The sequence below is a fragment of the Gossypium arboreum genome, chromosome 6, assembly GCF_025698485.1.
Source record: "Gossypium arboreum isolate Shixiya-1 chromosome 6, ASM2569848v2, whole genome shotgun sequence".
NCBI lineage: Eukaryota > Viridiplantae > Streptophyta > Magnoliopsida > Malvales > Malvaceae > Gossypium > Gossypium arboreum.
Genome location: NC_069075.1, coordinates 106,570,729 through 106,584,506, shown reverse-complemented (window position 1 = coordinate 106,584,506; position 13,778 = coordinate 106,570,729). Strand labels below are relative to the sequence as shown.

At 36.3% G+C, this 13,778-nt stretch overlaps 1 long non-coding RNA gene across 1 annotated transcript; it reads right to left on the bottom strand.

Annotated features, from left to right (window-relative positions):
* Positions 1 to 11,291: 11,291 nt before the first annotated feature.
* On the bottom strand, positions 11,292 to 12,916 carry LOC128293899 (uncharacterized). Its single transcript, XR_008284023.1, has 3 exons — positions 12,839 to 12,916; positions 12,286 to 12,371; positions 11,292 to 11,470 (listed from the first exon to the last, which is right to left on the bottom strand). It is a non-coding gene; the product is annotated as an uncharacterized LOC128293899 (long non-coding RNA).
* Positions 12,917 to 13,778: the final 862 nt, after the last annotated feature.

The following is a 13,778-nucleotide window of genomic DNA, read 5'->3' as shown; positions in this document are numbered from 1 at the left end:
CAAGCTCGTCTGATAGCTATTGTTGTAAGCAAATTCTACCAACGGCAAATATCTTTCCCAACTTCCTTGAAATTCCAATACACAACATCTGAGCATGTCTTCAAGAATCAAATTACTCTCTCGATTGTCCATCGGTTTGTGGATGAAAAGCGATCGAAATTTAACTTCATACCTAACGCGTCTTGCAACTTTTGCCAAAACCGCAAGGTAAACCTTGGATCTCTATCTGAAATAATCGATAATGGTATTCGTGTAATCTAACAATTTCTTTAATATACAGATTCAGCCAACTTGTTAAGAGAATAATTAAATGCGTCGGGATAAAATGAGCCGACTTAGTTAATCATCAACTATTACCCAGATGGCATCTTTCTTTCCGAGTCAATGGCAATCCTGAAACAAAATCCATAGTAATCCGATCCCATTTCCATTCAGGGAACCATAATAGGCTGGAGTAATCCGAAGGTACTTGGTCTTGACTTTCACCGTTGACAAATTAAGCATTTGGACACAAACTCGATATATCTCTTTTCATTCCATTCCACCAATACATTTTCTTCAAGTCATTATACATTTTCGTACTATCCAGATGAATTGAGAATAACCACTATGTGCTTCTGTAGGATCTTTTGAATCAATTCCTCATTCTTGATACACAAATCCGATCTTTAAACATTAAGCACCCATCGAACCAATTAAAAATCGATCCGTGTCGACTTCACACTTTTTTTTTGGCTAGCAAATCTTGATCATTTTTCCGAGTTTCGAAATCTCTTGTAAAAACATTGGTTTTGCTCTTAACTCTGCTAGAATCGAACCATCATTTGACACTTTCAACCGAGTGTTCATAACTCTCAAAGCAAACAACAACTTTCGCTCAAAGCATCGGCAACCACATTCGCTTTTCAGGATGATAATCAATAACAAGCTCGTAATCTTTCAACAACTCCAACCATCTTCGTTGTCTCAAATTCAAGTCTTTTGTGACATCAAGTACTTAAGACTTTTGTGGTCGGTATATACCCGACATTTTCACCATACAAATAATGTCGCCAAATTTTCAAAGCAAACACCACCAGACCAATTCCAAATCGTGAGTAGGATAATTCCTCTCATGAGGTTTTAACGCCTCAAGCATATGCCACCACTTTTCCTTCTTGCATGAGCACACACCCAAACCATTTAGAGAAGCATCACTATACACCACAAATTCTTTACGATTCGGGCTTTGTACTAACACCGGTGCCTCTGTTAATAACTTTTTCAATTCTTCAAAACTCGTTGACATTCTTCCGTCCATTCAAATTTAACATCCTTTCGAGTAATCTAGTTATAGGAGCAGCAATTATAGAAAATCCATTTACAAACCGCCGATAATACCCAATAGCCCCAAGAAACTTCTAACTTCGATTCGTTTTTGGTGGTTTCCAATCAACAATGGCTGAAATTTTACTAGGATCAACCCGTATACCATCACCTGAAACAATATGACCCAAAAATCCAACTTCCCGGAGCCAAAATTCACTTTTACTAAACTTAGCATACAGCTGCTTATCTCTCAAAGTTTGCAAAACTATCCTCAAATGCTCAGCATGTTCTGTCTCATCTTTTGAATAAATTAAAATATCATCTATAAACACCACAACAAATTTGTCCAAGTATGGTCGAAATATGCGATTCATTAAATCCATAAACACAGCAGGAGCATTTGTCAATCCGAATGGCATAACTAAAAATTCATAATGACCATACCTTGTTCTAAAAGCAGTTTTAGGTACATCCGACTCCTTTACCCGCAGTTGGTAATACCCAGATCTCAAGTCAATCTTTGAAAACCATGTCGCTCCTTTTAGCTGATCAAACAAATCATCAATTCTCAACAATCGGATACTTGTTTTGATTGTCACCTTGTTTAACTGCCGATAATCAACACATAATCTCATAGAACCATCCTTCTTTTCACAAATAACACGGAGCACCCCAAGGTGAAAACTCGGTCTCACAAAGCCTTTATCACCAACTCTTGCAATCTGCGACTTTAATCCTTTCAACTCTGTTGATGCCATTCTATATGGAGCAATCGAGATCGGAGCTGTTCCCGGTATCAAATCAATACCAAATTCTACTTCCCGATCGAGGCAAACCCAGCAATTCTTCCGAAATACGTCCGCAAATTCACACACAACCCAAGACCGATTCAACTTTCTTTTCAACTTCTTTTGTATTAATTACATCGCCAAATAAGCTTCATAACCCTTTCTCGATATCTTTGAGCCGACATTGAAGAAATCACACTAGGCAATGCCTCGATTTATCCGATTCAACCCGCAGTTTCACCATTTCCACACTAGCCGCAGTAGTAGTCCGAGATTTAGGACCCACATTTCGCTTCTTAAAATTTCCATATGATTGCCCAATGAAACTTGGGAACGAGGATTCATATTTCTTGACTTTCCAGGTTCTTTGTGAGGGTGCATTACTCATTGGTCTTTTCTTCCAATTTCGTGTTTGATTCTACCTTTTTCTTTTCCTTCAGTAATTCTTCAGCCTTGCAAGCTCGACCGACAAGAACCACCATTTCTTTTAGTTCAAGGATCCCAACAAATACCTTAATGTCTTCGTTAAGCCTGTCTTCAAATCGTCAGCACATCTTGGCTTCTGTAGGAACATATTCCCTGGCATACTTACTCAATCGAACAAACTCTCTTTCATATTCGAGACTGTCATATTACCTTGCTTCACTCAAGAAACTCTTTACATTTCGATCAATAAATCTTTCACTAATATATTTCTTCCAAACTCTTCTTGAAAGAATTCCCGTGTTACCCTCTCTTTCGTACCACCAAATCAAAGTCTTCCACCAATTATAGGCTGAATCTCTCAACAAAGATGTAGCACATTTCAAACATTCTTCAGGTGTACAAGATAATTCATCAAATACCCGGATAGAATTTTCAAGCCAGAACTCTGCTTTCTCTGCATCATCATCAATATTTGCTCTAAATTCTTCAGCCCCTTGTTTACGAATTCTATCAACGGGGGTTCTGTGAAATTTTATCATATCCACTCCTTGAGGTATTGGAGGCATAGGTTGAGGAATTGGGGGAGGTGGGGGAGGTCGTACATTTGGGTTCGTACGAACGAACTCAGTGTACCATGCACTCATCATTTGGAGAAAGGCTTCCCGATCCCTTTCCCCTCCTCCCTGACCAACAGTAGGGGGTGGGTTTTCAGTCGGCGCTGCTCCATCAGCCGGAGCTGGCGCATTACTCTGTACTTCATCTGCCACAGCTGGATCGGGATCCATTTACTATATAAAAAAAATTTCATTTAAAAAGGTCAGAAGTCGTCACACTATCACAATTCATACATATGGCATGTATAGCAAAATCCGTACATACAACACGTAGTCCGAGAACTGACTAAACCTGCTCTGATACCACTAAATGTAACGCCCCCACACCCGAGACCGTCGCCGGAGTCGAGTATGAGGTGTTACTAAGCTTAGTTTAACATTTTTAGAACTTTGAATTATTTGTTTCTACATTCACAGCTTTTAAGCTACTTGCGTCACAGTCACAAGAAAAATCATATCTCGAGTTACGAAACTCGAAATTAAGATCCGTAAATTTTCTCTGAATCTAGACTCATAAAAATATCTACTAATTTTTTTCTAGAATTTTTGGTTGGGCCAATTAGTACAGTTTATTAGTTAAAGTTACCCCTGTTTCAAGACTCGACTGGTATGATCTCTGTTTACTACGAACCACATTTCTCTCTGTAAAAAATTCATATGACTATGAGGTTTGTTTATACTAAAACTAGACTCAATAAGGATTCTGAGGATATAAAATACACCACCTAATTATATCTTTACAATTTATGGTGAATTTCTAAAGTAGAAACAGGGGATTCAGAAACTGCTATGACTCTGTTTCACTAAAATTAAAATATCTTCTAACATATACTTCCTTTACTTGTTTCATTTGTTTCATGTGAAACTAGACATAATAAGCTTAAATTTGATATGTATTTCACCACCAAATTCAATTTCTATGATTTTTAGTAAATTTTCAAACTCACGTTAGTGTTGCTGCGATATTCTTTTATGGTAAATTTCATCCTTTTATGAGTTTTATGCACTAAGTATCTTAATAGTTTTCCTTAACATCAAACATAATCTAAACTAACCATTTTCATAATTTATCATTATCAAGCATTTCCTCAACCATTTCACAACCATACCATAAGATCATTTACACAAAATGGGTATATTGCTATACATGCCATACTTAAATTTACAAGCCATTTACCAAAAATCTTACGGATAGTGTGGTGAGCCTTCGACCTATCCCGACTCTCGAGCTGGCTTGTCCAAAACTACAATGAGTAAGAAGGAGGAGTAAGCATAAATGCTTAGTAAGTTCATATGCAAATAATAAGTAACATAACAAGCAGTTATACCGGTCAACATTAGCATACATCACTAAAATACATATCACATTTTTAATCATTCTTCATCATCTTATTACCTTATCGTGGTTGTATCAATACTCAACCCGAGGGTTAAATACATACCTGTCCAAAATATCCATTTCATATCACTTACCAATACGTCTCTTTACATCTCGAAATTTTCCTCCATTTGAGTAGAACTTTACCCGTTGAACACATCGAATATAATTCGGATACATGGATAACTTGCACATAAGTGCCATATATGCAATCAAGCAATCATGTAACCCGCCCATAAGCGAACTCGGACTCAACTCAACGAGCTCTGGCGTTCGCATCCATAAGTGAACTCGGACTCAACTCAACGAGTTCGGATGCCTAGTTACATCTCACGAACTCGGACTCAACTCAACGAGTTCGGACATTCGCATCCATAAGTGAACTCGGACTCAACTCAACGAGTTCGGATGCTCAACCATCCTAGTGACATGTCACTTGTATCCTAATCTATTCCTAAGGTTCAAACGGGCTTTTCCTCGAACACTTATCCTTGCCGTCTTCCGTAGAATGCCGAAATCAATACTCGGTAACAATTATATTTAACAAGTAGTTCACATAATTTACATATTATTTGAAATTAACCACAAAGCATACATTTCATAATAAAATTCAGCATAACACATAATTAATATCAATAACTTAAAAATAACAATTATGCTACATTATTTACACATGAACTTACCTTGGTACCAAAATACAAAGATTTTGCAATTTAGTCCACAATCTTTTCTTTTCCTCGATTGAGGTCGATTCCACGTCTTTCTTGATCTAAAATAACACATTTAGCTTATTTAATACTCACATTATCAAATTAATCCTTAACTCAAATTTTGGCAAAATTACAATTTTACCCCTAAACTTTTGCATATTTACATTTTTACCCCTAGGCTCTGGATTAAACTTTATTCCTTATTCTTATGTTTTACAACATGCTGATCACTTTTCTCTTCTATGGCAACATCAAATTCTCACTCTAACATGTACTTGTGACTATTAGGTATTTTTACCGATTAAGCCCTTTACTCGTTTTTGCTTAAAATCGAGTAGTACAAGTTGTCTAACATAATTTAAAACTTCATATTCTATCATAAAACATCAAAATACACAAATTTCACCTATGGGTATTTTTCCAAATATAAACCCTAGGTTAAATTATTGCTAACATAAGCTTTATCGAGTTAGGGATCTCAAAACGTAAAAATCATTAAAAGCGGGCTTGGAATCACTTACTATGGAGCTTGGAAGCTTGAAACAAACCCTAGCTATGGAGAACCCTTGAAATTTCGGCCTAATGAAGAAGATGGACAAAAATTGGCTTTTAATTTTGTTTTAATTCATTTTAATAACTAAATGACCAAAATACCCTTACTACTAAACTTTCCAAAAATTCCTTCCATGTCCTAATTTTGTCCATGAACTTAAAATTGGTAAAATTGCTATTTAAGACCTCCTCATTAATATTCCAAAACAATTTCATACTAAAAACTTCTAGAATGCAAGTTTTGCAACTTATTCGATTTAGTCCCTACTTTCAATTTAAGCACTTTAGGCATAGAATTTCATCACGAAATTTTCACACAATCATGCAATCATATCATAAACATCAAAATCATTGTAAAATAATTATTTCTATCTCGGATTTGTGGTCACGAAACCACTATTCCGATTAAGCCCTAATTTAGGATATTACATGTTCTATGTGTTTACCCGTTCTCAGAAATATTTCTATGGCTATTGATCTTCTGAAGAAATTCTTGTTATATGGGAATGTCTTCTAATTCTGGTGTTGGATGAAAGCATTGGTAGTCTGACTGGTCTATAATTTATATTGCTCTATTTCATCGGGTATTCTATTTCATTTCGTCTGATAAGAATTGATGAGAGAATACGTATGATATTATGATTCTCCCCCCCTTTTAAAGATTTTCGTCCTCGAAAATCTTACCGGTAAACAGGTGTGGGTATTGGTTTCTCATAGTTTCTTCAGTTTCCCATGTAGTCTCTTCTACCCCATGCTTTTGCCACAACACTTTCACAAGTGTAACACTTTTATTTCTTAGTTGTTTGACTTCTCGAGCTAAAATCTTAATCGGTTCTTCTTCATAAGTCATATCGGTCGCAGTTCAATTTCGTCGGTGAAATTATATGTGAAGGATCTGAACGATACCGACGTAATACGAGATCGTGAAACACATCATGAATCTTTTCTAATTGGGTGGTAAAGCTAGCCGATATGCTACCGGTCCAACTTTTTCAATTATTTCATACGGTCCAATAAAACGCGGACTTAACTTGCCCTTTCGTCCAAATCTAAGGACTTTCTTCCATGGAGACACTTTCAAAATACCTTATCACCAACTTGAAACTCAATGTCCTTTCGCTTTAGGTCCGCATAAGATTTACATCTATCTGAAGCGACTTTCAAACAATCTCAATTATCTTCACTTTTTCTTCGCTTTTTTATTAAATCAACTCCATAAATCTGATTTTCCTTGAGTTCAGTCCAATACAAAGGCGTTCGACACTTGCGACCATACAATGCTTCATAAGGTGCCATTTTCAAGCTCGTCTGATAGCTATTGTTGTAAGCAAATTCTACCAACGGCAAATATCTTTCCCAACTTCCTTGAAATTCCAATACACAACATCTGAGCATGTCTTCAAGAATCTGAATTACTCTCTCTGATTGTCCATCAGTTTGTGGATGAAAAGCAGTACTGAAATTTAACTTCGTACCTAACGCGTCTTGCAACTTTTGCCAAAACCGCAAGGTAAACCTTGGATCTCTATCTGAAATAATCGATAATGGTATTCCGTGTAATCTAACAATTTCTTTAATATACAGTTCAGCCAACTTGTTAAGAGAATAATTCATACGTACCGGGATAAAATGAGCCGACTTAGTTAATCTGTCAACTATTACCCAGATGGCATCTTTCTTTCCCGGAGTCAATGGCAATCCTGAAACAAAATCCATAGTAATCCGATCCCATTTCCATTCAGAACCATAATAGGTGGAGTAATCCTGAAGGTACTTGGTCTTCAGCTTTCACCTGTTGACAAATTAAGCATTTGGACACAAACTCGATATATCTCTTTTCATTCCATTCCACCAATACATTTTCTTCAAGTCATTATACATTTTCGTACTATCCGGATGAATTGAGAAATAACCACTATGTGCTTCTGTAGGATCTTTTGAATCAATTCCTCATTCTTCTTACACAAATCCGATCTTTAAACATTAAGCACCCATCGAACCAATTCAAATCGATCCCGTGTCGCCTTCACATCGCTTTTTTTTTTGGCTAGCAAATCTTGATCATTTTTCCGAGTTTGAAATCTCTTGTAAAAACATTGGTTTTGCTCTTAACTCTGCTAGAATCGAACCATCATTTGACACTTTCAACCGAGTGTTCATAACTCTCAAAGCAAACAACAACTTTCGCTCAAAGCATCAAGAACCACATTCGCTTTTCCGGATGATAATCAATAACAAGCTCGTAATCTTTCAACAACTCCAACCATCTTCGTTGTCTCAAATTCAAGTCTTTTGTGACATCAAGTACTTAAGACTTTTGTGGTCGGTATATACCCGACATTTTTCACCATACAAATAATGTCGCCAAATTTTCAAAGCAAACACCACCGCAGACCAATTCCAAATCGTGAGTAGGATAATTCCTCTCATGAGGTTTTAACTGCCTCGAAGCATATGCCACCACTTTTCCTTCTTGCATGAGCACACACCCCAAACCATTTAGAGAAGCATCACTATACACCACAAATTCTTTACCCGATTCGGCTGTACTAACACTTTGGTGCCTCTGTTAATAACTTTTCAATTCTTCAAAACTCTGTTGACATTCTTCCGTCCATTCAAATTTAACATCCTTTCTGAGTAATCTAGTTATAGGAGCAGCAATTATAGAAAATCCATTTACAAACCGCCGATAATACCCAGCTAGCCCCAAGAAACTTCTAACTTCGATTCGTTTTTGGTGGTTTCCAATCAACAATGGCTGAAATTTTACTAGGATCAACCCAGTATACCATCACCAAACAATATGACCCAAAAATCCAACTTCCGGAGCCAAAATTCACTTTTACTAAACTTAGCATACAACCGCTTATCTCTCAAAGTTTGCAAAACTATCCTCAAATGCTCAAAGATGTTCATCTCATCTTTTGAATAAATTAAAATATCATCTATAAACACCACAACAAATTTGTCCAAGTATGGTCGAAATATGCGATTCATTAAATCCATAAACACAAAGAGAGCATTTGTCAATCCGAATGGCATAACTAAAAATTCATAATGACCATACCTTGTTCTAAAAGCGCTTTTAGGTACATCCGACTCCTTTACCCGCAGCTTGGTAATACCCGGATCTCAAGTCAATCTTTGAAAACCATGTCGCTCCTTTTAGGTGATCAAACAAATCATCAATTCTCGAAGCGGATACTTGTTTTTGATTGTCACCTTGTTTAACTGCCGATAATCAACACATAATCTCATAGAACCATCCTTCTTTTTCACAAATAACACGGAGCACCCCAAGGTGAAAACTTCGGTCTCACAAAGCCTTTATCACCAACTCTTGCAATCTGCGACTTTAATCCTTTCAACTCTGTTGATGCCATTCTATATGGAGCAATCGAGATCGAGCTGTTCCGTTATCAAATCAATACCAAATTCTACTTCCACGACCGGAGGCAAACCCAATTCTTCCGGAAATCGTCCGCAAATTCACACACAACCCAAGACCGATTCAACTTTCTTTTCAACTTCTTTTGTATTAATTACATACGCCAAATAAGCTTCATAACCCTTTCTCAGATATCTTTGAGCCGACATTGAAGAAATCACACTAGGCAATGCCTCTGATTTATCTGATTCAACCCGCAGAGTTTCACCATTTCCACACTAGCCGCAGAAGTAGTCTGAGATTTAGGACCCACATTTCGCTTCTTAAAATTTCCATATGATTGCCCAGCTGAAACTTGGGAACGAGGATTCATATTTCTTGACTTTCCAGTTTGCTGTGAGGGTGCATTACTCATTGGTCTTTTCTTCCAATTTCGTGTTTCAGATTCTACCTTTTTCTTTTCCTTCAGTAATTCTTCAGCCTTGCAAGCTCGATCGACAAGTACCACCATTTCTTTTAGTTCAAGGATCCCAACAAATACCTTAATGTCTTCGTTAAGCCCGTCTTCAAATCGTCGGCACATCTTGGCTTCAGAGGAACATATTCCACGCATACTTACTTAATCGAACAAACTCTCTTTCATATTCTCGAGACGTCATATTACCTTGCTTCACTCAAGAAACTCTTTACATTTCTGATCAATAAATCTTTCACTAATATATTTCTTCCGAAACTCTTCTTGAAAGAATTCCCAGGTTACCCTCTCTTCGGTACCACCGAAATCAAAGTCTTCCACCAATTATAGGCTGAATCTCTCAACAAAGATGTAGCACATTTCAAACATTCTTCAGGTGTACAAGATAATTCATCAAATACCCGGATAGAATTTTCAAGCCAGAACTCTGCTTTCTCTGCATCATCATCAATATTTGCTCTAAATTCTTCAGCCCCTTGTTTACGAATTCTATCAACGGGGGTTCTGTGAAATTTTATCATATCCACTCCTTGAGGTATTGGAGGCATAGGTTGAGGAATTGGGGGAGGTGGGGGAGGTCGTACATTTGGGTTCGTACGAACGAACTCAAGGTACCATGCACTCATCATTTGGAGAAAGGCTTCGATCCCTTTCCTCCTCCCCGACCAACAATGAGGGGGTGGGTTTTCAATGGCGCTGCTCCATCAGCCGGAGCTGGCGCATTACTCTGACTTCATCTGCCACACTAGATCGGGATCCATTTACTATATAAAAAAATTCATTTAAAAGGTCAAGTCGTCACACTATCACAATTCATACATATGGCATGTATAGCAAAATCCGTACATACAACACGTAGTCCGAGAACCGACTAAACCTGCTCGATACCACTAAATGTAACGCCCCACACCCGAGACCGTCACGGAGTCGAGTATGAGGTGTTACTAAGCTTAGTTTAACATTTTAGAACTTTGAATTATTTGTTTCTACATTCACAGCTTTTAAGCTACTTGCGTCACAGTCACAAGAAAATCATATCTCGAGTTACGAAACTCGAAATTAAGATCCGTAAATTTTCTCTGAATCTAGACTCATAAAAATATCTACTAATTTTTTTCTAGAATTTTTGGTTGGGCCAATTAGTACAGTTTATTAGTTAAAGTTACCCCTGTTTCAAGACTCGACTGGTATGATCTCTGTTTACTACGAACCACATTTCTCTCTGTAAAAAATTCATATGACTATGAGGTTTGTTTATACTAAAACTAGACTCAATAAGGATTCTGAGGATATAAAATACACCACCTAATTATATCTTTACAATTTATGGTGAATTTCTAAAGTAGAAACAGGGGATTCAGAAACTGCTATGACTCTGTTTCACTAAAATTAAAATATCTTCTAACATATACTTCCTTTACTTGTTTCATTTGTTTCATGTGAAACTAGACATAATAAGCTTAAATTTGATATGTATTTCACCACCAAATTCAATTTCTATGATTTTTAGTAAATTTTCAAACTCACGTTAGTGTTGCTGCGGTATTCTGTTTATGGTAAATTTCATCCTTTTTATGAGTTTTTATGCACTAAGTATCTTAATAGTTTTCCTTAACATCAAACATAATCTAAACTAACCATTTTCATAATTTATCATTATCAAGCATTTCCTCAACCATTTCACAACCATACCATAAGATCATTTACACAAAATGGGTATATTGCTATACATGCCATACTTAAATTTACAAGCCATTTACCAAAAATCTTCTGGATAGTGTGACTGAGCCTTCGACCTATCCCGACTCCTGAGCTGGCTTGTCCAAAACTACAATGAGTAAGAAGGAGGGAGTAAGCATAAATGCTTAGTAAGTTCATATGCAAATAATAAGTAACATAACAAACAGTTATACCACCAACATTAGCATACATCACTAAAATACATATCACATTTTTAATCATTCTTCATCATCTTATTACCTTATCGTGGTTGTATCAATACTCAACCCGAGGGTTAAATACATACCTGTCCAAAATATCCATTTCATATCACTTACCAATACGTCTCTTTACATCTCAAATTTTCCTCCATTTGAGTAGAACTTTACCCGTTGAACACATCGAATATAATTGGATACATGGATAACTTGCACATAAGTGCCATATATGCAATCAAGCAATCATGTAACCCGCCCATAAGCGAACTCGGACTCAACTCAACGAGCTCTGGCGTTCGCATCCATAAGTGAACTCGGACTCAACTCAACGAGTTCGGATGCCTAGTTACATCTCACGAACTCGGACTCAACTCAACGAGTTCTGACATTCGCATCCATAAGTGAACTCGGACTCAACTCAACGAGTTCGGATGCTCAACCATCCTAGTGACATGTCACTTGTATCCTAATCTATTCCTAAGGTTCAAACGGGCTTTTCCTCGAACACTTATCCTTGCTTGTCTTCCGTAGAATGCCAAATCAATACTCAGTAACAATTATATTTAACAAGTAGTTCACATAATTTACATATTATTTGAAATTAACCACAAAGCATACATTTCATAATAAAATTCAGCATAACACATAATTAATATCAATAACTTAAAAATAACAATTATGCTACATTATTTACACATGAACTTACCTTGGTACCAAAATACAAAGATTTTGCAATTTAGTCCACAATCTTTTCTTTTCCTCGATTGAGGTCGATTCCACGTCTTTCTTGATCTAAAATAACACATTTAGCTTATTTAATACTCACATTATCAAATTAATCCTTAACTCAAATTTTGGCAAAATTACAATTTTACCCTAAACTTTTGCATATTTACATTTTTACCCCTAGGCTCTGGATTAAACTTTATTCCTTATTCTTATGTTTTACAACATGCTGATCACTTTTCTCTTCTATGGCAACATCAAATTCTCACTCTAACATGTACTTGTGACTATTAGGTATTTTTACCGATTAAGCCCTTTTACTCGCTTTTTGCTTAAAATCGAGTAGTACAAGTTGTCTAACATAATTTAAAACTTCATATTCTATCATAAAACATCAAAATACACAAATTTCACCTATGGGTATTTTTCCAAATATAAACCCTAGGTTAAATTATTGCTAACATAAGCTTTATCGAGTTACCGGGATCTCAAAAACGTAAAAATCATTAAAAACGGGGCTTGGAATCACTTACTATGGAGCTTGGAAGCTTGAAACAAACCCTAGCTATGGAGAACCCTTGAAATTTCGGCCTAATGAAGAAGATGGACAAAATTGGCTTTTAATTTTGTTTTAATTCATTTTAATAACTAAATGACCAAAATACCCTTACTACTAAACTTTCCAAAATTCCTTCCATGTCCTAATTTTGTCCATGAACTTAAAATTGGTAAAATTGCTATTTAAGACCTCCTCATTAATATTCCAAAACAATTTCATACTAAAAACTTCTAGAATGCAAGTTTTGCAACTTATTCGATTTAGTCCCTACTTTCAATTTAAGCACTTTAGGCATAGAATTTCATCACGAAATTTTCACACAATCATGCAATCATATCATAAACATCAAAATCATTGTAAAATAATTATTTCTATCTCGGATTTGTGGTCACGAAACCACTATTCCGATTAAGCCCTAATTTAGGATATTACATGTTCTATGTGTTTACCCGTTCTCAGAAATATTTCTATGGCTATTGATCTTCTGAAGAAATTCTTGTTATATGGGAATGTCTTCTAATTCTGGTGTTGGATGAAAGCATTGGTAGTCTGACTGGTCTATAATTTATATTGCTCTATTTCATCGGGTATTCTATTTCATTTCGTCTGATAAGAATTGATGAGAGAATACGTATGATATTATGATTCTCCCCCCCTTTTAAAGATTTTCGTCCTCGAAAATCTTACCGGTAAACAGGTGTGGGTATTGGTTTCTCATAGTTTCTTCAGTTTCCCATGTAGTCTCTTCTACCCCATGCTTTTGCCACAACACTTTCACAAGTGTAACACTTTTATTTCTTAGTTGTTTGACTTCTCGAGCTAAAATCTTAATCGGTTCTTCTTCATAAGTCATATCAGGTCGCAGTTCAATTTCTGTCGGTGAAATTATATGTGAAGGATCTGAACGATACCGA